Source organism: Trichosurus vulpecula, chromosome 4, assembly GCF_011100635.1.
Source record: "Trichosurus vulpecula isolate mTriVul1 chromosome 4, mTriVul1.pri, whole genome shotgun sequence".
NCBI lineage: Eukaryota > Metazoa > Chordata > Mammalia > Diprotodontia > Phalangeridae > Trichosurus > Trichosurus vulpecula.
The window spans coordinates 395,430,908-395,455,853 of NC_050576.1; the positions used below are offsets into that span (position 1 = coordinate 395,430,908).

Here is a 24,946-nt window from a genome sequence, read left to right on the forward strand (position 1 = left end):
TCAACAGAGAGACCTTGTCTGATTCAAATCCCAATACGTAGTTACCAGAGTTCAACAAAGTCTCAGCATCTGGGTTACAAGCTGGAGGGCCCTTAGCTACAGCTGCCCGGAGTCTCTGCATCAGCACACCAGCACAAGTGAGAGCCCTGCACAAATGGCCCTGTCTTCTCTTCTTATAGGGCTTCAGACGTCATCAAACGTCATCTGAATGACCAGAACTTAGGCTCCTATGATTGGCTCTTGAGTTAGCCCCTCCCCTTAGGACCCTGGGAGGTTCACATCCACATAGGTTAGGTTAACACCTAAGAGGGGTTAGAGCCTGGGGCTTAGCACTTAGTAAGACTCAAGACAGGCATGGCTCTGGGGTTAGCACCTCCCCTTAGCCAGCCCCACCTTGGGCCCAACCCCAGTCACCAATCCACACCCACATAGGTTCCACACCTAATAGGTGTTTGGGCCTGGGACTTAGCACCTAGTAAGGCTCAATGAAATACACTGAATTACTCAAAGGAAACAAAGGCCAAACTCTTCAACTTGGTTGAACTAAGTGCTAAGGAGCCCATTTTGCTTACCAACACAGGTTGGGGAGCAAGCAGATGGGCTTCTATGTCCGGAACATAGAGTTTATGAGGCAGAGTGGTATGAAATCAGGCAGGAAAGAAAGGTTGGAGCCAAATTGTGAAGGACTTTTTATTTTGGGGGTGGGGTGGGGTTTGTAGTTACATTTATTCTTTTTCTATGACATAATTATGCTACTTTTTTTTTTACGTTTTAATTTAAAGTTTTGAGTTCCAAATTCTATCTTCCCCTCCCTCCCCTCTCTCTCCCTGAGATGGTAAACAATCAGATATAGGTTATACATGTGCAATTACGTTAAACATTTTCATATTAGTCATAGTATGCAAGAAGACTCGAAGGGCTTTGTAAAGAGAGCTGGCTCTGGAGTGAGAGGACCTGGTGTAGAATCCTGCCTGTCTGTGTGCCTTGGCATATGTTTCTTAACATCTTTGGGAGTCAGTGTCCTTCTCTGTAAAGTGTGTAGAGGTTTGTTACTCGAGGGTCTCTGGTCCTTTAAAAACAGGAGACATTCAGGGATATAGATTATGTTCCCACATTGTCCATTGCTTGCTCTGGAAATGAAATCCCTTGGAAATTATCTAGTCCAACCCTATCCTTTTACAGATGAGTAAACAGAGGCCTAGAGAGGTTAAGAAACTTCCTTGAGGCCACACAGAGAGTAGCAAAGTAGCAAAGTCAGTGCCCAAACCCAGGGCTCTGACCCCAAACCTACCACCCCAGCCATTATTTTATCATTGGTGCTATGTTTATGTGACTTTTAGACATCATAGTCCTTTATCATTTCTTTTTTGTTTCAAAGAATGAGTTCCCTGCTTAATAACCTCCTGTGGTTCCCAGATACCTCTAGCATGGAACATAAACTCCTATGTTTGGCATTAAAACCCTTCACAACCTGGTCCCAATTTATTTTCCTGTCTTATTATGCATTATTTCTGGTGATGCACTACAGCCTAGCCAAACCTTCCTTCTTGCTATTTCTCACATAAGACACACCATCTGTCATCTCTGTACCATTCATTGTACAAGCAGATTCCCATTTCTGGAATGCACTCTTTACTGCCATGTCTTATCATCCCTAGTTTCCTACAAAACTCAAATCAAGTCCTTCTACACGAGACCTTTCTGGATCTCCTCCAATTTCTTTAATGCCTTCCCTCCTACAAAAGTACCTCATATTAATTTTGTATGAACTTTGATATATTTACATGCTGTCTCTCCCAATAGAATGTGAGCTTCTCAAAGACAGGTACCATTATTTTTTTCTTTCTCTCCCCAGCACAGCCCGACCTACATATGGAGCTGCCTGCAGAGTCAGAAACATCTGATTCAAATTTTGCCTCTGACACATACTGTCTATCTGACCCTGGGCAAGTCACAAAGCATATCTTGATAGACCTGAGTAAAGGGTTAAATACCTATACCAATGAAATTATAAAAAAAAATCGAGCCAAAAAAACCCCAATGAAAATTAAAAAAAATACCTCTAGTATTTAGCATAGCACTCTACATATGATTGGCTCTTGATAAATACTTGGTGATTGATTCTTTAACCCTCACTCAGGTAAATGCCTGGTGAGATTCTAGGTTAATGCAGCCTAGTCAACATCTTCCTTATAAAACATCTTTAAATACCCAAATACAATTTCTAGCTTAAATATTTAACTTTGCAAACCAACCTTAACTTTAATTTTCCCTTGTTAGTTTTATTTTCCAAAACTTTAACCAAGTTTACAGCTTTTCTCTGGAACTCCTATGATTTTTCCACATTCTGCCTAAAAATGCAGAGTCCTGGACTATACAATGTATATCTGCTTTAGAACCCTAAATCTACTACTTTGCAAATCTCTGTATTTGGATTGATAGAATGATCCCCTAACAAAAGAATATTTCATAATCTGGAAGAATTACTTCCCGTGTCTAACACATCAGCCTTATTAATCTATCCCTACAGTATATTATTGATGCATATTATACTAGGGGTCTACCTTGACCTGTGATTCTTTTTATGTTTTCCTGTAACATGAATATATAGTTTATTTTTTACTCCCCAGGCTTACTTCTTTATAGTTCTTGCTATAGCATGTCATCCTGTTCAGTATAAATTTTTCCCTTTATTGGTCAAGGTCACCTTGGATTCTGTTGGTCTTCTGAGACATTAACAACCTCACTATGCAATCACACAGCCCACAAGTCCTCAATGTCATCATCGGTTGTACTTTGAGAGCTAATCAAAAGAAAAGTGAAAAGAAGGCTTTGTATGGTTACTTACAAGTACTCCAAGAGACGTAGTAAAGCAGGGAGGTGAGCAAGATGTGGCTTAGGCACTTTTTAGTTGACTACCTGGGGCTCGTTTAAATATCTTTCCTCAAAGGTGACTGACTGTCCAATCATAATTACTTATGATATCTGACTTCAGCCTAAACCAACCACTTTGGGACACTAAATTCCATATAGGTGGTTATGATATGAATACTCCAATTAGATATTGTGGTCAGGGTTCACCTATATTCCTAAGCATTCTGGGAAAAACCACAGTAAATGGTCTTTTAATGGGCTCTGACCCTATTTCCCATGCTGAGAGCAGCTCCCCTTATCTGTCCTATTAGGATTTTGATTAATGTGTTTACATTTGATAGTGCTGACTACACCTAAGTGCTACATCAGGAATGAAGTTACTATTGGTTAGGATTTGTGAGGCTAAGTGTGTGTGTATATGTGTGTACGTGTGTGCGTGCATGTGTGCCAGAGAGACAGAGACAGACAGAAAGAGACACAGACAGACACAAAGAGATAAAGAGACCGAGAGAGAGAGAGAGAGAGAGAGAGACAGAGACAAAAATACACAGAGAGCAACTGGGACAGAGAGACAGACAGAGGGAGACACACACACACATATAGAGACAGAGAAAGAAATTTTCTGAGCTTCTTAAGTAGAAGTCTTTAGGAAAATGACTCTTTCATATCTCTTGGTGATCAGGAAGGATGATGATTAATTGTTTTGGAATGACAGCCTTAAAGCTGAAATGTGAGGCCAATTATAGTTCAAACAAAGTAAGTCAATAACCCTTAGTAGTCAGTAATATTTGCTCAATGTGGAACAGAGCTCTCCAGATTCAAGATTTGGGAAATTAATACATATTTTTTGCTTATCATGGAGATTGTGAAAATGAGAAAAGAGACAAATGAAATCTCAACTAAAAAGCACCCATACTATTGGAAGCCTTAATAGATTACATCTAGTACCAGAACTGGCCAACAATAACCAGTGTAGTCCGCGATAACAACATTTTAGGCTTTGAATGTAGGAAGATTATAGTAATAGACATGGAGAATGGTGCCTATACTACTGTTTCTCTTGCATACTATGAAATAGTTTGCACACTGATCGGATAGGGCTCTGGTTCTAGAGCAGGAAGAGTCTCCAGAGGCCACTTGATCCAAACTGTTCTATTTATAGATAAAGAAAATGAAGTCCACTGAGGCTGTGACTTGCCCAAGTTCTCCCATATACTGAGTGGCAGAGCTGGGATTCAATCCCAGATCCTGAGACTTCAATTCCTGCACACCTCCCATTGTATCACTGGGAAGTCCCAGTGAATATAGAGCAAGGGGAGTACAAAGAGAGACTTAGATTTCAAGGAAAGACTTTGGTAATTAGATGTGTTTGTAGTGGATTCTTTTTGTCTTAAGTCACAGCAGAGCTGTACTGTATTAACTGCCATCATCGAGGAAAAATGCTACTGCTTTACTCTGCATTATCTATCACAAGTCTACCGGAAACACTGATTAACTTCTTATTATTTTTATCCAGGCATTGTTCTGTTTGAGAGAGAAATGTCCAATCTGAGAGAGTCCCCTCATGGTCATAGATATATTTCCCATCAAGACTTTTTGAAGTAAAATATGCAGGAGTCTGGAATGATGATATTTTCACAATAAAATTAAACATATTTACACAGTTCAAGCTAAATATTTTGTTTTATTCAATAGGACAACAGTCATTTAGACTTTTGGGCTCACCCCTGGAGATTTTTTTCCTTGAAACCACTCACTATTTCTAACACTACTTCCTACAAGGGGCCCCCTCTTCCAATCTCTCAAGCTGGTAGCTAAATTTAAGCAAGAGACTTTTTTCCTCTGGTTAATACCCTAATCTCCTCAGGAAATCGGGAAAGATGATACTGCTCAGACAGTGCAAACTGAGTAAAAAGTGCACTCAGTTCAGCATTACTCCAAGTTACTTTACCATCTTTATATTCCAGGAGAGCACAATAAAGGTGATTCTTTTGAACACTTCATTGTTTTCTGTATCTGTTTATAGGTTTCTGTGTGATAGATTGGATGCTGTCTCATATTTGAAGTATTTTTCTTTTTTTTGGTAGTTTTACGCTTTAATAGCTTTTAAAAAAATTTATTTTTAGTTTTCAACATTCATTTCCACAAGATTTTGAGTAACGAATTTTCTCCCCATCTCTGCCCTCTCCTACCCTAAGATGGCATATATTCTGATTGCCCCTTTTCCCAGTGTGCCCTTCCTTCTATCACCCTACTCCCTCTCCCTGCTTATCCCCTCCTTACTTTCTTACAGCGCAAGATAGATTTCTATACCCCATTGGCTGTATATCTTATTTCCCAGTTGCATGTAAAAACAATTTTTTTTAAACATTTGTTTTTAGAACTTTGAGTTCCAAATTCTCTCCCTTCTTTCCTCACCACCGACCATATTTGAGAAGGCAAGCAATTCAATATAGGTTATACACGTATTGTTATGCAAAACACTTCCGTAATAGTCATGTTGTGAAAGACTAACTATATTTCCCTCCATCTTATCCTGTCCCCCTTTATTCAGTTCTCTCCTTTGACCCTGTCCCTTTTCAAAAGTGTTTGCTTTTCACTACCTCTTCCCCAATCTGCCCTCCCTTCTATCATCCCCCCCTCTTATTCCCTCCCCCCTACTATACTGTTGGGTAAGATACCCATTTAAGTGTGTATGTTATTCCCTCCTTAAGCCAAATCCAATGAGAGCAAGGTTCACTCATTCCCTTTCACTGACCGCCTCTTCCCTCCATTATAACTGCTTTTTCTTGCCACTTTTATATGAGATAATTTACTCAATTCTATCTTTCCCTTTCTCCTTCTCCCAACATATTCCTCTCTCACCCCTTAATTTTATTTTTGTAGATATAGTCCCTTCATATTCAACTCACCCTGAGCCCTCTGTCTACATATATGTATACTCCCTTCAACTACCATAATACTGAGAAAGGTCTCATGAATTACAAATATCATCTTTCCATGTAGGAATGTAAACAAAACAGTTCCACTTTAGTAAGTCCCTTATGATTTCTCTTTCCTGTTTACTTTTTCATGCTTCTCTTGATTCTTGTGTTTGAAAGTCAAATTTTCTATTCAGCTCTGCTCTTTCTGATCTACTCCAGCCTGGTTTATCCTGGCAGAGCCCATGCTGGGCTGTGCTCTGCTTCCAGCACAGTGTGATAGACCCTTCCCAGTGACCATCTTGGGCTGGAGACTTGTTTAATTCTGTCATTTCATGGGTTCTGTAGCTCTAGAATTTGTTTAGAGCCATTTTTTACAGGTGTTTGGAGGGATTTGGGGGAGAGCTCAAGCCAGTCCCTGTTTTCATGCTGCCATCTTGGCTCTGTCCTCCCATGAGTTGAGGTGTTTTTCAATGCACTTTTAGGAGTCTTGTGTTTTAACTTTCTTTTGTGCAGTAGTTGATACCTACACACCCTACATTACTATTGCTTATTAACTTATATAGCTCATATTTTTAAGATGTTTACTGAAAATGGAAGCATGAGCAGGTGTATATGAATACAAAAGAGTAACAAGGTCCTAAGAGAATAGTGTCTGGACAGGCGAAGGCCAGAATGAACCATGGATAACAAAAAGATAGTTTTAAAAATTATGTTGTGGGTAAGGCAAGAATGAAAGGAGCCATAGGACTGTTAATTACACGGTGGAAAGGATTATGATAATAGATCGATAAATCAATAAATTGTTCATGATTTATCAATTAAAGGCATTGATTAACTTTGATTTCATTATTATGTCCCTATTTGTTCACAAAATCTATGTCAATATTCATTTAAAAAATCCAGATTTATTAATGACTTTGATCCATTTATTTCTCATCATAAATTTTGTGGTTCCTGTGTGTTTATGCAGTCTCATAGAGTGTTAGAGATAGAAGAAGCCTTCAATATCATGAAAGGAGAATGCTCCATTTACAAAAATTCATCACTAACCTTAGGGAAAGTATAGACAGGGAAACGAGTACATTTACAGCCTGAAGACCAGACATAACTTGAGGCTTCTTTATTATTTAAAGCAGTTGTTTGATGAACCAAAGAGTTCTTCCCTCACAAGATACCTCTTTGAAAATATCTTACATGAGTGTATATATACACATATGTGTATATATAAAATCTTTTCAAGGAGCAAAAACCCGCCTTATCTCTCCTTTCCAATCTTGCCTCACCTTCAAAGAGAATGAAAGAAAAAACTCTTATTATAAACATGTAGAGTTAAATAAAACAAATTTCTTCACTGGCCACATTCAAAAAAACCATTTTATTCTGTACATTCTGAGTCCATCATCTCTCCATCAGGAGCTAGGTAGCAGGTTTTATTATTAGCCCTCAGGAATCATGGTTGATTATTATGCTGATCAGATTTCAAAATTGTTTGACTTTACTGTATTGTGGTTCTTATATAAATTGTTCTGTTTTTGTTCAATTTACTCTGCATCAGTTCCTATGAATCTTCTGAGGTTTGTCTAAAATCATCTCCTTAATCATTTTTTACAAGACAATAGTATAACATCACATTTATTTATCATAACTTGTTTATCTACTCTAGAATTTATCAATCCTTTCAGATTCTCATTCTTTGGCACTTCAAAAAGAAATGTAAATATTTTGATGTATCCTTAGTTAGAGTTTGTTTTGCTTAGACAAAAACTTCCCTTAATCTAGCCTTCCCTCAAAGTCTCCCTTCTTCCCTTTTCCTCCTATTTCCTTGTTGATCGAAATACATTTCTGTTCTTCTCTCTGTGTGTATTCTTCCTGACAGTTCAAAAGAGAGTGAGGGTCATGTTGAGGCCACTCCCCTCAACAACTCTTCATCTTTATTTGTAGAGATGTCTCTTTGAATATCCAGATTATGTGAGATAATTTTTTTCCCAACATTCCTTTCTTTTCCCCTTCCCCTGCCAGGTGTTCTTTTACCTTTCTCTTCCTATTTTTTTTGGGAATCTTTTTTAATTTTTTAAATTTTTAAAATTTTTTGGTAAGTTTATTTTTTTATTTTACATTTTTGTTTTCAGCATCAATTCCCACAAGATTATGAATTACAAATTTTCTCCCCATTTCTGCCCACCCCCACTCCAAGATGGCATATATTCTGATTGCCCCATTCCCCAGTCAGCCCTCCCTTCTGTTACCCCACTGCCCCCTATCACCTTTTCCCTTACTTTCTTGTAGAGCAAGAGAGATTTCTATGCCCCATTGCCTGTATATCTTATTACCCAGTTGCATGCAAAAACAACTTTCTTTTGAATATCTGCTTTTACAACTATGAGTTCCAAATTCTCTCCCCTTTTCCCTCCCCACCCACCCTTCCTAAGAAGGCAAGCAATTCAACATAGGCCATATGTATATCATTATGCAAAACACTCCCATAAATAGTCATGTTGTGAAAGACTAACTATATTTTGTTCCCTCCTATCCTGTCCTCCTTTATTCAATTTTCTCCCTTGACTCTGTCCCTTTTCAAAAGTGTTTACTTTGATTATCTCCTCCCCCTATCTGCCCTCCCTTCTATCATTGCCCCCTTTTTTATCTCCTTCCTCTTTCTTTCCTGTGAGGTAAGATACCCAATTGAATGTGTATGTTATTCCCTCCTCAAGTCAAATCCGATGAGAGCAAGATTCACTCATTCCCCCTCACCTGCCCCCTCTTCCCTTCCAACAAACTGCTTTTTCTTGCCACTTCTATGTAAGATAATTTACCCCATTTTATCTCTCCCTTTATCCCTCTCTCAATATATTCCTCTCTCATCCCTTAACTTGATTTTATTTTTTTAGATATCATCCCTTCATAGTCAACTCACCCTGTGCCCTCTGTCTATATATGTGTATTCCCTTCAGCTACCCTAATACTGAGGTCTCATGAATTATACACATTGTCTTTCCATGTAGGAATGCAAACAAAACAGTTCAACTTTAGTAAGTCCCTTGTGATTTCTCTTTCCTGTTTATGTTTTCATTCTTCTCTTGATTCTTGTGTTTGAAAGTCAAATTTTCTATTCATCTCCAGTCTTTTCACTGAGAAAGCTTGAAAATCCTCTAATTGAAAATCCATATTTTTCCTTGAACCATGATACTCAGTTTTGCTTGGTAGGTGATTATTGGTTTTAATCCTAGTTCCATTGACCTCTGGAATATCATATTCCAAGCCCTTTGATCCCTTAATGTAGAAGCTGCTAGATGTTGTGTTATCCTGATTGTGTTTCCACAATACTCAAATCGTTTCTTTCTGGCTGCTTGCAGTATTTTCTCCTTGATATGGGAGCTCTGGAGTTTGGCCACAATATTTCTAGGAGTTTTCTTTTTGGGATCTTTTTGAGGAGGTGATTGGTGGATTCTTTCAATTTCTATTTTACCCTCTGGCTCTAGAATATCAGGGCAGTTCTCTTTGATAATTTCTTGAAATATGATATCTAGGCTCCTTTTTTGTTCATGGCTTTCAGGTAGTCCAATAATTTTTAAATTATCTCTCCTGGATCTATTTTCTAGGTCAGCAGTTTTTCCAATGAGACATTTCACATTGTCTTCCATTTTTTTCATTCCTTTGGTTCTGTTTTATAATATCTTGATTTCTTCTAAAGTCACTAGCTTCCACTTGCTCCACTCTAATTTTTAAGGAGGTATTTTCTTCAGTGGTCTTTTGGACCTCCTTTTCCATTTGGCCAGTTTTGCGTTTTAAGGCATTCTTCTCCTCATTGGCTTTTTGGAGCTCTTTTGCCATTTGAGTTAGTCTATTTTTGAAGCTGTTGTTTTCTTCAGTATTTTTTGGGGGTCTCCTTTAGCAAGTCATTGACTTGTTTTTCATGGTTTTCTCCCATCACTCTCATTTCTCTTCCCAATTTTTCTTCTACTTCTCTAGCTTGCTTTTCCAAATCCTTTTTGAGTTCTTTGATGGCCTGAGACCAATTCATGTTTTTCTTGGAGGCTTTTGATGTAGGCTCTTTGACTTTGTTGACTTCTTTAGGCTGTATGTTTTGGTCTTTTTTGTCACCAAAAAAAGATTCCAAAGTCTGAGGCTGAATCTGAGTCCTTTTATTGCTGCCTGGCCATGTTCCCAGCCAAATACTTGACCGTTGAGCTTTTCGTGGGGTATGACTGCTTGTAGAGTAGGGAGTACTTTCTCCCAAGATTGAGGGGTTGCACTGCTGTTTTCAGAGCTATTTCTATACAGCAAGCTCTGCCACACCAGCGCTACTCCTCCCCCAAGAACCGCCAATCTGGACTGTGACTCAGATCCAAGCAGGGTCTGCACTCCTGCTCTTATCCACCACTGAATTCCTCCCACCATGTGGGCCTGGGGCTGGAAGCAACTGCATTTGTAGCTCTGGAAGCAGCCTCAGAGCTCTACCACCTCCGCCGCCCCTGGGGCGGTAGCTGACTGCAAATTCCCTTCACTCTGTCCCAGCAGTTTTTTCCCACTAACCTGCTCTGTTGTCTTTGGTGTTTGTGGGTTAGAAGTCTGGTAACTGCCACAGCTCACCGATTAAGGGCGCTCAGTCCTGTTCCGCCCAGCTCCCAGTCTGGTTGGTCCTGGCGCAGCCCATGCTGGGCTCTGCTCCACTCTGCTCCCAGCTCCGTGTGATAGACCTTACCCAGAGACCATCCAGGCTGTCCTGGGCTGGAGCCCTGCTTCCTTCTGTTATTTCATGGGTTCTGCAGTTCTAGAATTTGTTCAGAGCCACTTTTATAGGTGTTTGGAGGGACCTGGGGGAGAGTTTTAGGCAAGTCCCTGCTTTCTGCTGCCATCTTGGCTCCATCCTTACCATTTTATTTTTTAAGTAGTCATTAATTAATTTTTAGTTTTCAACATTCACTTCTATAAGATTTTGATTTCCAAATTTTGTCCCCCTCGCTCCCCTCCCCCCACCGCATGCAATCTGACATAGACTCTTCATATACATCCTTATTAAATATATTTTCACTTTAGTCATGTTTTAAAGAAGAATTAGAACCAATGGAAGTAACCATGAGAAAGAAGAAACAAACAAAAAAAGAGATCAAATAGTATGCTTCTATCTGCATTCAGACTCTATAGTTCTTTTTTCTGGATGTGGATAGCATTTTCCATCATGAGTCTTTTGTAGTTGTCTTAGATCCTTTCATTGCTAAGAAGAGGTAAATCTATCAAAGTTAGTACTCACACGATGTTGCTTTTACTGTGTACAATGTTCTCTTGGTTCTTCTCACTTAACTTAGCATCAGTTCATGTAAGTCTTTTCAGGTTATTCTGATGTCTGCTTGCTCATCATTCTTATGGAACAATAGTATTCTGTTACATTCATATACCACAACTTGTTCAGACATTCTGCAATTGATGGGCATCCCCTCAGTTTCCAATTCTTGGCCACCACAAAAGAGCTGCTATTATTATTTTTGCACATGTGGGTCCTTTTCCCATTTTTATGATCTCCTTGGGATACAGACCTATTTTATTGTTAAGATTAACAAGACTTACAGAATCATTCTCTGGCCTTGTCTAATTAAACTCCCCAATGATGACAGGGTTGAGAAGGGGAACATGTATCACCACCCTGCCCTTATTAGAATGTAAGCAGTTTATTTATATTTAGTTCTTTATCATGGTTTGTTTTTGTTTACCTTTTTATGATTTTTTTTAAATGCCTGTGTTTGAACTTTAAAGTTTCTGTACATCTCTGATCTTCTCATCAGGAATGCTTAGAAGTCCTTTTATTCATTAAAGATACATTTCTCCCCTGTAGGAATATACTCGTGTTATTCTTGGCTATAAGCCTTTACCCTTTGTCTTCTGGGATACCATATTCCAAACTCTGTTTCTTTATAGTAATGACTGCTAAATCATTTGTGTGGTGCTAACAGTGGCTTCTTAGTACCTGAATTCTTTATTTCTGACTCCTTGCATTATTTTTTTCTTTGACTTAGAAGGTCTGAATTTGGACTGTAATATTCCTGGAAATTTTCATTTTCAGGTTTCTTTCAGTAGGTGACCAGTGATTATTTCTATTTTTACTTTACCCTTTAGCTTTAAGAGGACCCAAGAGATCTGAACAGCTTTCTTTTAAAATTTCTTGAAATATAATGTCTTTGTTCTGTTTCTGGTCATGGCAGTCAGTCCCATGATTTTAAAATTTTTTCTTCTTGACCTGTTTTCCGGATCAACTTCCTTCCTTCCTTCCTTCCTTCCTTCCTTCCTTCCTTCCTTCCTTCCTTCCTTCCTTCCTTCCTTCCTTCCTTCCTTCTTTCCTTCCTTCCTTCCTTCCTTCCTTCCTTCCTTCCTTCCTTCCTTCCTTCCTTCTTTCTTTCTTGCTTTTTCTTTCTTTCTTCCTTCCTTCCTTGCTTCCTTCCTTCTTTCCTTCTTTCACCTATGTTTTTCTTCTATTTTTTTCCAGTCTTTTTTTTTGGGAGGGGGCAGAGGGAGGTAGGCTGTACCACTTCCCACAACTCCACAATATGGGCTCCCCACAAGATATTTTTTGGGGTGTCCAAGTACTTGTCTATTTTCAATCAGTAAGTCAACAAGCACCCTTTGTAAAAATGAATACTGTAAACCTTAAATAAGATATGTGCATGACCAACACAGGCAACAAAGTGAATGGATTGTTTGTTATTGTTTACTATTACAGCATTTTTCTTCATAGAAATCCTTTGGATTGTTTTGGAGAGATGACAGATTTTGCAATGAAGATGATTTAAGAAATGCCAGATGCCAGGAAGTGAGTGTTTAGACTAAAGAGTTGCCTCGGTGATTATCCATTCTTGAGAGGAGAAACTTTTAGCCTTTTTTTTGTATCTCCAGAGTTTAGCACAATTCCTGGCACACAGTAAATACTTAATAAATGCTTGTTGATTTTACTTTTAGTTAAGTTGATGTATTTCTATGCAAATATTCAACCACTCCAATATTTCTCATCTGAGTTTATTTAGAAGCAGTGGTTAGAGAAGGCCTGTGCATGTCAAGGCCAAGCCATACTGTTGGTCAAAATCACATACATTTTTTGATGGGAAAGAATGAGGCAGAGATTCCCTAGGTCCCATATCATTTCCTTTCTGTAAGTAAGGTGTTCCAGCTGGCATAATAATGATTAACACAAGATTACCAGGGAGTGAAATTGACCCTAAGTACTGTTGAGCTTTGATCTCCTTTACCTCTCCTTCACAATAAAAGACAAGCAAGACATATTTTCTCTGGCATCATTAACTGTGTGAAACTCTGAAGGGATGATGATTGATGATATGAAAACTGAAAAAAAGCTTTCCTTTTCTATGATATTGTCATTAACTTTTTGATTAGACATGTGATTTTATTAGTATAGGGAATTCATAATGAGGAAACTTCCTCTGCCAAAAGAGATTGACATTTACCCTGCATAAATTTAGTCTTAGAAAATTGCTTTGGTCTCTCAAATATTAAGTATGGTACTCAGAGTCACATTGCTAATACATGTCCCGGGTCTTCCTGGCTCCAAGGTCCAATCTATTCATTATGCTATGCTGCCTCTCATATTATTATAGGTAACGTATTTTCATTTCCATAAAATAAAGCATCATTGTCTTTTAATATTTTTTAAATATAAAAGACTGAAAAGGCACAGTCCAATCATTAACTGTAAAAACATTATCTGTATTCTTATTGCTTGTGTGGATATGATTGGGACTTATTCAGTCCAGAAAGGGAAGCTAAACATATGTTTGTACAGGTTATAAAAGATCAGATAAAGATATTTGTAGAGTAGGAAGTATTTGGTGTGAATGTGTAGGTGGAACATTTACATAAGATAAGTTAACATGTTTGGATTATTACTGTTCACCATGATTGTCACATGTGTAATGTCCTAAATCAGTAGATTAGTAGTAGCCTCTTTAAAATGGTTGTAAGGCAAAATAATAGATACGTGCTTGTGAATAGGGCTGAACTAACAACACTGATACTTTTTTTACCTTTGCAAAAATGTATAATTTTATTTAATCAGTTTTCATATTCTAGATCCTTGAGGGATAGAGCATCGCTCGGATCCTGTGTCCAATGGCCTTGGCAGGAAGATTGCTTCTGAATTTGGCTCAAACCATTCCACTATTTCCATGAGCCTGAGTAACTTTTCCCCAGATAACTCTTGTTCTGTTTGGTTTCCCACCAGGAGTCACTGTGTTGTTTTTGGCTTTGTATACATAAGCACATCTCTTGCCCAAACAGAATTCAGTTTCATCCCGAGCATAGACTCCTTCAATTTTCAGAAGAGCTGTATGTTTCCTCTGGTTTAGTAGGCCTCGCTTGTAGCCAGCAAAAATGGCCTTGGACCACAGTCTTCCAGACATTTTGCCATTCTAGAAGTCCTGTTTCCACCAGGCCTGTCAAGCTCCAAGATGGAGGAAAAAGCAACAACCCTGATTCTTGTGATAGTTGGTAAAGTAGGTATCATCTAAGAAATATAATTTCAGGAGCTCTAAAAAGGCACGTTTGATCATAACATCTTTCCTTATTTTTGGTTCATGTCTAAATTCCTGCAATTAGACATTTTTCATTCCTATTAAGATGTTACCCAGAGAGAAGCAACACTTTAAGCTTTTGTCAGTTGTTTTTACCTTTAGGACAATTTTGGAAAAGAGGGATAAGAGAAGCATCATGACAGCATTGACACCCTTGAAGATGTAAAAGGGGTTATGAACCAGGGATAATGGATAAGAACAGAGAGCTAGTGGCAAGGAAGACAAATTTTTTTTCAGAAGTTTTTCTGGGAATGGTCCTATTTATAATCATAACATGTATTTTTGTTGAGATAGCGATATTTCACTTTCTTTTTAAAATAGCATTTTTCCCTTCAATTATGTGCAAGTAAGGTTCAAAGGATGCCTGCTGCCTACCCTCCCATATTCACCTTCAGTGTAATAGATCTTTCAGGCCTCCTCATGTAAAATAATTTACCTGTTCTACCTCTCCCTTCCTTCTGCACCTAGTGTACACCTCTTTCTCACCCCTTAATTTTTTTTATGTCATTCCCTCGGATTCACCTTATACCTGTACCCTCTGTCCATGTACATTCCATCTAGCTGCACTATTAGTGTTACCAGTTCTTAAGAATTATAAGTATCGAAGGGCAGAGCCAAGATGGCAGCTGGAAAACAGGGATTTGCGTGAGCTCTCTGCCAGGTCTCGCCAAACACCTGGATGGTTGCTCGATAAAGTCTATCGCACATGGAGCTGGGAGTGGACCGGAGCAGAGCCCAGAGTGGGCTGCGCCTGGAACAACCAGACTGAGGGCTGGATGGAACAGGCCCTAGTGCCCTGAATCAGTGAGCTGTGGCAGTTATCAGACTTCTCAACCCACAAACACCAAAGACAACGGAGAAGGTTAGTGGGAAAAGCTGTGGGGGGCAGAGTGAAAGGAGTTGCGAGTTTGGCCACCACCCAGGGGGCAGTGGAGGTGGTACAGCTACAGAACTACAGTGGCAGTTGCTTCTGGCCCCAGGCCCACCTGGTGGGAGGAATTAAGTGATAGATAAGAGCTGGAGTGCCGAGCCTGCTTAAGATCTGAGTCAGGTCAAGGGCAGTTCTTGGGGGAGGAGGAGCACTGGTGTGGCAGAGCTTGATGTGAGAAATAGCTCTGAAAACAACAGCACATCCCTTCAAGTTTGGAGCAAAGTACTCTCTACTCTACAAGCAGTCATACCCCGAAGAAAAACTAAGGGGTCAAGTAGTTGGGTGGGAACATGGCCAGGCAGCGAAAACACTCAGATTCAGACTCAGACTTTGGAAACTTTCTTTGGTGACAAAGAAGACTAAAACATACAGCCAGAAGAAGTCAACAAAGTCAAAGAGCCTACATCAAAAGCCTCCAAGAAAAACATGAACTGGTGTCAAGCCATGGAAGAGCTCAAAAAGGATTTGGAAAAACAAGTTAGAGAAGTAGAGGAAAAATTGGGAAGAGAAATGAGAATGATGTGAGAAAACCATGAAAAACAAGTCAATGACTTGCTAAAGGAGACCCAAAAAATATTGAAGAAAATAACACCTTAAAAAATAGACAAAGAGTCAAATGGCAAAAGAGCTTCAAAAAGCCAATGAGGAGAAGAATGCCTTGAAAGGCAGAATTAGCCAAATGGAAAAGGAGGTCCACAAGACCACTGAAGAAAATGCTACCTTAAAAATTAGATTGGAGGGGGCGGAGCCAAGATGGCAGCTGGTAAGCAGGGACTAGTGTGAGCTCCCTACCGAGTCCCTCCAAAAACCTATAAAAATGGCTCTGAACCAATTCTAGAATGTCAGAACCCACAAAACAGCAGAGGGAAGCAGGGCTCCAGCCCAGGACAGCCTGGGTGGTCTCTGGGTGAGGTCTATCCCACACGGAGCTGGGAGCTGGGAGCTGGGAACAGAGTGGAGCAGAGCCCAGCCTGAGCGGCGTGGAACAACCAAACTTGGAGTCGGGCGGATGGGGCCCCTAGCGCCCTGAATATGTGAGCTGCGGCAGTTACGAGACTTCTCAACCCACAAACACCAAAGACTGCGGAGAAGGTTAGTGGGAAAAGCTGCGGGGGTGGAAGGAGTTCGGGGTTTGGCTTCCAGCCCCGGGGGCAGCGGAGGTGGGGCAGCTACAGTTGCTGCTGCTTCTGGCCCCAGAACCACCTGGTGGGAGGAATTAAGTGGCGGATCAGAGCAGGAGTGCACGGCCTGCTGAAGATCTAAGCCCTGCCTGGGCTGGGGGTTCTTGGGGAAGGAGTAGTGCTGGTGTGACAGAGCTGGCACCACCCCCCCCAAATGTGGAACATAGAACTTGTTAGTCTACAAGCAGTCATACCCTACTGAAAAACTCAAGGGTCAAGTTAGTTGGTTGGGAATATGGCCAGGCAGCAAAAACGCGCCCAGATTCAGTCTCAGACTTTAGAATCTTTCTTTGGTGACAGAGAAGACCAAAACGTACAGCCTAAAGAAGTCAATAAAGTGCAAGAGCCTACACCAAAAGCCTCCAAGAAAAACATGAACTGGTCCCAGGCCATGGAAGAGCTCAAAAAGGATTTGGAAAAGCAAGTTAGAGAAGTAGAGGAAAAATTGGGAAGAGAAATGAGAAGGATGCGAGAAAACCATGAAAAACAAGTCAATGACTTGCTAAAGGAGACCCAAAAAAATACTGAAAAATACACTGAAGAAAACAACACCTTAAAAAATAGATTAACTCAAATGGCAAAAGAGCTCCAAAAAGCCAATGAAGAGAAGAATGCCTTGAAAGGCAGAATTAGCCAAATGGAAAAGGAGGTCCAAAAAAGACCACTGAAGAAAATACTACTTTAAAAATTAGATTGGAGCAAGTGGAAGCTAGTGACTTTATGAGAAATCAGGATATTATAAAACAGAACCAAAGGAATGAAAAAATGGAAGACAACGTGAAATATCTCATTGGAAAAACCACTGACCTGGAAAATAGATCCAGGAGAGATAATTTAAAAATTATTGGACTACCTGAAAGCCATGAACAAAAAAAGAGCCTAGATATCATCTTTCAAGAAATTATCAAGGAGAACTGCCCTGATATTCTAGAGCCACAGGGCAAAATAGAAATTGAAAGAATACATCGATCGCCTCCTCAAGTAGATCCCAAAAAGAAATCTCCTAGGAATATTGTTGCCAAATTCCAGAGCTCCCAGATCAAGGAGAAAATACTGCAAGCAGCCAGAAAGAAACAATTTGAGTATTGTGGAAACCCAATCAGAATATCCCAAGATCTGGCAGTTTCTACATTAAGAGATCGAAGGGCTTGGAATGCGATATTCCGGAGGTCAATGGAGCTAGGATTAAAACCTAGAATCACCTACCCAGCAAAACTGAGTATCATGCTCCAAGGCAAAATATGGATTTTCAATAAAATAGAGGACTTTCAAGCTTTCTCAGTGAAAAGACCAGAACTGAATAGAAAATTTGACTTTCAAACACAAGAATCAAGAGAAGTATGAAAAGGTAATCAAGAAACAGAATTGCAAGGGACCTACTAAAGTTGAACTGTTTTGTTTACATTCCTACATGGAAAGATGACATGTATGATTCATGAGACCTCAGTATTAGTGTAGCCGAAGGGAATATGCATATATATATGTTTATGTATATATATAAGTGAATGTGTATGTATGTATATATCTATGTGTATATGTATGTGTGTATGTATATATATATATATGTGTGTGTGTGTATGTATGTGTATATATATACATATATATATATGTAAAAGAGAGAGAGCAGACACAGGGTGAGTTGAAGAGGAAGGGAAGATATCTAAAAGAAATAAAATGAAATTAAGGGATGAGAGAGCAACATACTGAGAGAGGGAGATAAGGAGAGATAGAATGGGGTGGAGTATCTCGCATAAAGGTGGCAAGAGGAAGCAGTTCTGTGGGAGGAGAGGAGAGGGCAGGTGAGGGGGGAATGAGTGAACCTTGCTCTCATCAGATTTGGCCTGAGGAGGGAATACCATACATACTCCGTTGGGTATCTTACCACACAGGAGAGAAGAGGGAGGAAGATAAAAAAAAATAAAAGTGGGGGGATGATGGAGGGGAGGGCAGATGGGGGTGGAGGTAATCAAACCAACACTTTGGAAAGGGGACAGGGTCAAGGGAGAAAATTCAATAAAGCGAGATGGGTTGGGAAGGAGCAAAATGTAGCTAGTCTTTCACAACATGAGTATTGTGGAAGGGTTATACATAATGATACACATGTTGCCCAGGTTGAATTGCTGGACTTCTTAGGGAGGGTGGGTGGGAAGGGAAGAGGGGAGAGAATTTGGAACTCAAAGCTTTAAAAACAGATGTTCAAAAACAAAAAAACAAAAAACAAAAAAAAAGTTTTTGCGTGCAACTAAAAAATAAGATACACAGGCAATGGGGCGTAGAAATTTATCTTGCCCTACAAGAAAGGAAGGGAAAAGGGGATGAGAGAGGAGGGGGGTGATAGAGGGGAGGGCTGACTGGGGAACAGGGCAACCAGAATATATGCCATCTTGGAGTGGGGGGGAGGGTAGAAATGGGGAGAAAATTTGTAATTCAAACTGTTGTGAAAATCAATGCTGAAAACTAAATATGTTAAATAAATAAAAAAAAATTAGATTGGAGCAAGTGGAAGCTAGTGGCTTTATGAGAAATTAAGATATTATAAAACAGAACCAGAGGAATGAAGAAATAGAAGACAATGTGAAATATCTCATTGGAAAAACCACTGACCTGAAAAATAGATCCAGGAGAGATAATTTAAAAATTATTGGACTACCTGAAAGCCATGAGCAAAAATGGAGCCTAGATATCATCTTTCAAGAAATTATCAAGGAAAACTGCTCTGATATTCTAGAGCCAGAGGGTAAAATAGAAATGGAAAGAATCCACCGATCACCTCCTGAGAAAGATCCCAAAAAGAAGACTCCTAAGAATATTGTGACTAAATTCCAGAGCTCCCATATCAAGGAGAAAATACTGCAAGCAGCCAGAAAGAAACAATTTGAGTATTGTGGAAACATAATCAGCATAATACAAGATCTAGCAGCTTCTAAATTAAGGGATCGAAGGGCTTGGAATTTGATATTCCGGATGTCAGTGGAGCTAGGGTTAAAACCAAGAATTACCTACCCAGCAAAACTAAGTGTCATGCTCCAAGGCAAAATATGGATTTTAAATAAAATAGAGGACTTTTAAGCTTTCTCAGTGAAAAGACCAGAGGTGAATAGAAAATGTGACTTTCAAACACAAGAATCAAGAGAAGCATGAAAAGGTAAACAAGAAAGAGAAATCACAAGGGACTTACTAAAGTTTAACTGTTTTGTTTACATTCCTACATGGAAAGATGATGTGTATAATTCATGAGACCTCAGTATTAGGGTAGCTGAAGGGAATATACATGCATACATACATATATGTATATATATACATATATATATAATATGTGTATATATATATATGTATATATATATAGACAGAGGGCATAGGGTGAGTTGAATATGAAGGGATGATATCTAAAAAAATAAAATTAAGGGATGAGAGAGGAATATATTGAGAGAAGAAGAAAGGGAGAGATAGAATGGGGTAAATTAGCTTGCATAAAAGTGTCAAGAAATAGCAGTACTGTTGGGAGGGAAGAGGGGGCAGGTGAGGGGGAATGAGTGAATCTTGCTCTCTTTGGATTTGACTTGAGGAGAGAATAACATACACACTGAATTGGGTAGCTTACCCCACAGGAAAGAAGGAGGAAGGAGATAAAAAAGTGGGGATGATAGAAGGGAGGTCAGATAGGGGGAAGAGGTAATCAAAAGCAAACACTTTTGAAAAGGGACAGGGTCCGGGGAGAAAATTGGATAAAGGGGGATAGGATAGGAAGGAACAAAATATAGTTAGTCTTTCACAACATGAGTATTGTGGAAGGGTTTTGCATAATGATACACATGTGGCCTGTGTTGAATTGCTTGCCTTCTTAGGGAGGGTGGGTGGGGAGAGAAGAGGGGAAAAAATTTAGAACTCAAAGTTTTAAAAGAAGATGTTCAAAAAAGAGTTTTTGCATGCAACTAGGAAATAAGATATACAGGCAATGGGGCATAGAAATTTATCTTGCCCTATAAGAAAGTAAGGGAAAATGTGATGGGGGGCGAGTGGGGTGACAGAAGGGAGGGCTGACTGGGGAACGGGGCAACCAGAATATATGCCATCTTGGAATGGGGGGGACGGTAGAAATGGGGAGAAAATTTCTAATTCAAACTCTTGTGAAAATCAGTGCTGAAAACTAAAAATATTAAATAAATAAATAAAAAAGAAAAAACAAACAAAAAAAAGAATTTTAAGTATCTTCTTCCCATGTAGGGATATAAACAGTTTAGCTCTGTTGAATCCCTTATGATTTCTTTTTCCTTTTCACTTTTTTAGGCTTCTCTTCATATTGAAGGTAAAAGTTTTTGTTCAGTTCTCTTCTCCTTATGAAAGCCTGAGATTCTTCTATTTCATTCAATGATACTTTTTTCACCTTGAAGTAGTAGCTCAGTTTCATCAGGTAGATATTCTTGGTTGTAGTCTTAGATCCTTTGCCTTCCAGAATGTCATGTTCCAAGAACTCTGATCTTTTAATGTTGCAGCTGCTAAGTCCTGTGTAATCCTGATTGTGGCTCCCTGATATTTGAATTGTTTCTTTCGGGCCACTTGCAGTGTTTTTTTCCTTGTCCTGGTAATTCTGAAATTTAGCTATAATGTTCCTTGGAGTTTTTATTTTGGGATCTCTTTCCTGGGGTGATCAGTGGACTTTTTGATTCCTATTTTGCCCTCTGGTTACAGGACATCAGGGCAGGTTTCCTTGATAATTTTTTTAAAGAGATGCTGTCCAGGTCCTCCTTTTGGTTATGGCTTTCAGGTAGTGTAATGATTCTGACATTATCTCTCCTGTATCTATTTTCCAGGTCAGTTGTTTTTCCAGAGAGGTATTTTACATTTTCTTCTATGTTTTCATTTTTTAAAATTTTTGTTTGATTGATTCTTGATGTCTCATAGAGTTATTAGCTTCCACTTGCCCAATTCTAACGTTTAAGGAATTGTTTTCCCCAGTTAGCTTTTGTACCTCCTTTTCCATTTGGTCAATTCTACTTTTTAAGGAGTTATTTTCTCCAGTGGGTTTTTGTATCTCCTTTTCCATTTTGCCAATTCTACTTTATAAGGAGATGTCTTCTTTTTCCAAGTGTTTCAACAATCCGGCTAGCAGCTTCTGTGGGGGTGTGAGATCCACCAACAACCAGCACCAACATGCTGCAAAAGCACAGGTTCTTTTGATCTGCTTTAATAAGGAAAGCAACATTAAGGGGTTGACAAGCTTACTTTAATTCAGCATACAAATATCACTCACTTCAGGTGAAAAAGTCAGCATCCTGAACTTCAGAGCAAAATACAAATAAATTACAAACATGGACAGACAGACCTTGTCTGATTCAAATCCCAATACATAGTTACCAGAGTTTAACAAAGTCTCAGCATCCTGGTTACAAGATGGAGGACCCTTAGCTACAGCTGCCCGGAGTCTCTGAATCAGCACACCAGCATGAGCGAGAGCCCTAAACAAATTACAAACATCGACAGACAGACCAAATACAGATTCATAGTTACCAACATCTAGGTTCAGCCCAGGAGCTCATAATGTGGGCTGGCCCAGAGTCACTTGTGCCACCACTGCAATGGGTAAGAGCTCCGAACAAGAGAAAGCCAACCCCTGGCTTTATATCTTTTTCAGGGTCAGGGGTGACAGGAGTCACAAATGCGACTCACCCATGTGACCTAGAATCATCACAAAGAGGTGATTTAAACCCACGTGGTCTAAAAGCCTCTGCTGTCCCAGACATGTCACTCAAACTCATGTATAAACTAGGCCCTCCCCTGAGTTAGCCCCACCTTGGGCCCCACCTTAGTTACCAATCCACACCCACATAGGTTTTGCACCTAATAGGGGTTTGGGCCTGAGGCTTCGCACCTAGTAAGGCTCAGTGAAATACACTGAATTACTCAAAGGAAACAAAAGCCAAAGTCTTCAAGGGCGCTTGGTTGAACTAAGTGCTAAGAGCCCATTTTGCTTACCAACACACCAAGTCACTGACTCATTTCCCCCCCATATTTCTCTTGCATCACTTTCATTTCTTTTCCCGATTTTGCTTCTGACTGTCTTACTGGATTTTAAAGCCCCTTTTTGAGCTGTTCCAGGAGTTTTTCTTCTGGGCTTGAGACCATTTTCCTTTGGAGTTTTTCCTGTAGGTGTTTTGACATTATCATCCTCCTCTGAGTTTGTGTCTTGGTCTTCCTTGTCACCATAATAACTTTGTATGGTTAGATTATTTTTTTGCTCATCTTTTCTGGCCTTTCCCCTGCCAGAAGCTGCAGGTCCTGGCTGTTTAGCTGGTGCTGCACAGGTGTTGCCCTGAAGCCCACAGGGGACCCTCCTGCCTGGTGCTTGTCTGAGAGGGTGGAGTGGGGAGTGACTAATGTTGCTGGAGGCCATAGGGGTCAGGCAGGTCACCTTGTGCTGAGCTGGGATCCCAATGCTGGTGTCTGGCATGTGCTGAGGCCCATGGAGTATCCCTGGGTTGGTGTCTGTTTTCCCAGGGCTGCACTGAAACATATGGTGATCCCAGGGCTGTTGGCTGCCTGTTCACCTGGCTATGCTGGGTTATGTGTGTGGCGATGTCCTAATGCTGGTGTGTTTGTCCATTTGCTTAGGTACCTGTGGGGTCCCAGTTTTGGCATCTACCTGTTTGCTGGGGCTGTGCTGAAGCATGTGGCAGTTCTTGGAGCTGGCTTCTCTGCCTGTTACACTGGCAATGTTGAGACACATGGGGGATCCTGGTGTTGGTGTTTGCCTGCTCCACCACACTGGGCTCAGGAACTCTTGCTTCTTTGCTGAGGTGAGGCTTGCTGCTGGCTTGCTGGGTGCTTCCTGTTCTGTACTGGGCTCCCTTTTTTACTTGAGTGAGAAAGACCTTTCCGGCTGAGTTTCCAAGTTTCTTGGGTTAAGTCATTGTATCACTGCATCTTTTTGCTGGTTCTGCTGTTCCATGATTGATTTTGGAGGCACTATTTATGCTTGTTTGGAGGTACATATGGGAGATTTAAGGTCATTTCCTGCACTCTGCCATCTTGGCTCCCAAAACTGATATTCTACTTTCTCTCGGGTAACCCTAAATAAAATGTTCTTCTGGGTTTTCCGCCAGTGTGAGATTTTTTTTTTTGCCTTCATTAGCTAATCTTTCTAATGTCTAAAATTAATCTGTTATCCCTCCTCTCTTCCTTTCTCACTCCATTTCTTTCATTAGCCATCAAGAGAGAGTATATTTTTCTTCATTTTCCATTCCCCAATTTTAGTCTTTTTCTATGGCTTCAAGATACCCTGAACACTTTGGCATTGCTACTGGATACCTGTGCCCATTTTACATGTTACCCTCTTTACCCACAGATTCTATTTCAGAATATCTAATCCTTTTTTAGTCCATACGTGGTGTAGACAGAAGAAATCCTTTTTATCATTTAAATCCGATTGTATTCTTTTCTTCCCCTCTGCATTGAATTCACTCTGATTTTCTCTTATATCTCTCTTTGAACTTTACTTCCTGGACATTCAAGTTCCTAAAGAATTGGATATGATGATGGATTTAAAAAATAAGCAGATTTTTCCTTACTGCTAATGAATGTTGTGCCACAAGCACCTGTCTTCCTCAGAGGGCAGAGAGATGAATTTAAGCTTTCTGTCTACAGTTCGATTATGCTTAGTATTGTTCCAAGCACTCAGGGTTCCAGCCTTGGTGTAATCCTTGACCATTCTTGTAAAGCTCCTGTCTCCAATCAATTGCCTGATATTTTCTCTCTCCATAATGTGTCTTGTAACCACTATCTTCTTTCAACTCATATAGATACCAGTCTAATTCAAGCCCTGATTATCACTTTTATATATAATTAAAGTGTTTTATGATGATTAAAAATGCCTTAGATGTTCCTGGTCATTCAAATTCCTAAAGAACTAGGTATGGATGATGGAGGTAAAGGGTAAGCTGACTTCCATTTAGCACACAGGTGAACTTGTCAGAGGGCAGATGGGTGAATTTTTTGCTTTCTCTCTACCTTTTGATTATGCCCCAAACTATTCAGCCACCCAATTTTCAAACTTTGGTTCCATACTCCTAACTCCTACAAGCCTCATATCTCCTTTCAGTTGCCAAATCTTGTCTTTTCTGACTCCACAATATCTCTTGTATCTGTCATCTTCTTTCCACTATTATAGCCACCAATCTCATCACGTTTTACTTCTTGTCTCAAGTCTCTTGCATCTTTAAACTATCATTGACTTATCTGCCAAAGCAATTTTCTTAGGTCATTGGTTTCAGCCTTGTTACTCACTGACACAATAATTGTATGTGTCTCCTTAAGGCCTTTAGCATCAAAAATAAATTCTTTAGTTTGCTGCTCAAAGCCTTTTATAGCCCACACTCATTCTATCTTTATAATTTAATGTCCCATTATTCTACTTCATGACCAGTATGGTCTTGACAAATTCATCTTCTTACTGTTTCTCATACACAA

General features: G+C 39.7%; 1 pseudogene; it reads right to left on the minus strand.

Moving 5' to 3' along the window:
- Window positions 1-13,867: 13,867 nt before the first annotated feature.
- Window positions 13,868-14,200, minus strand: LOC118849072 (annotated as a pseudogene).
- Window positions 14,201-24,946: the final 10,746 nt, after the last annotated feature.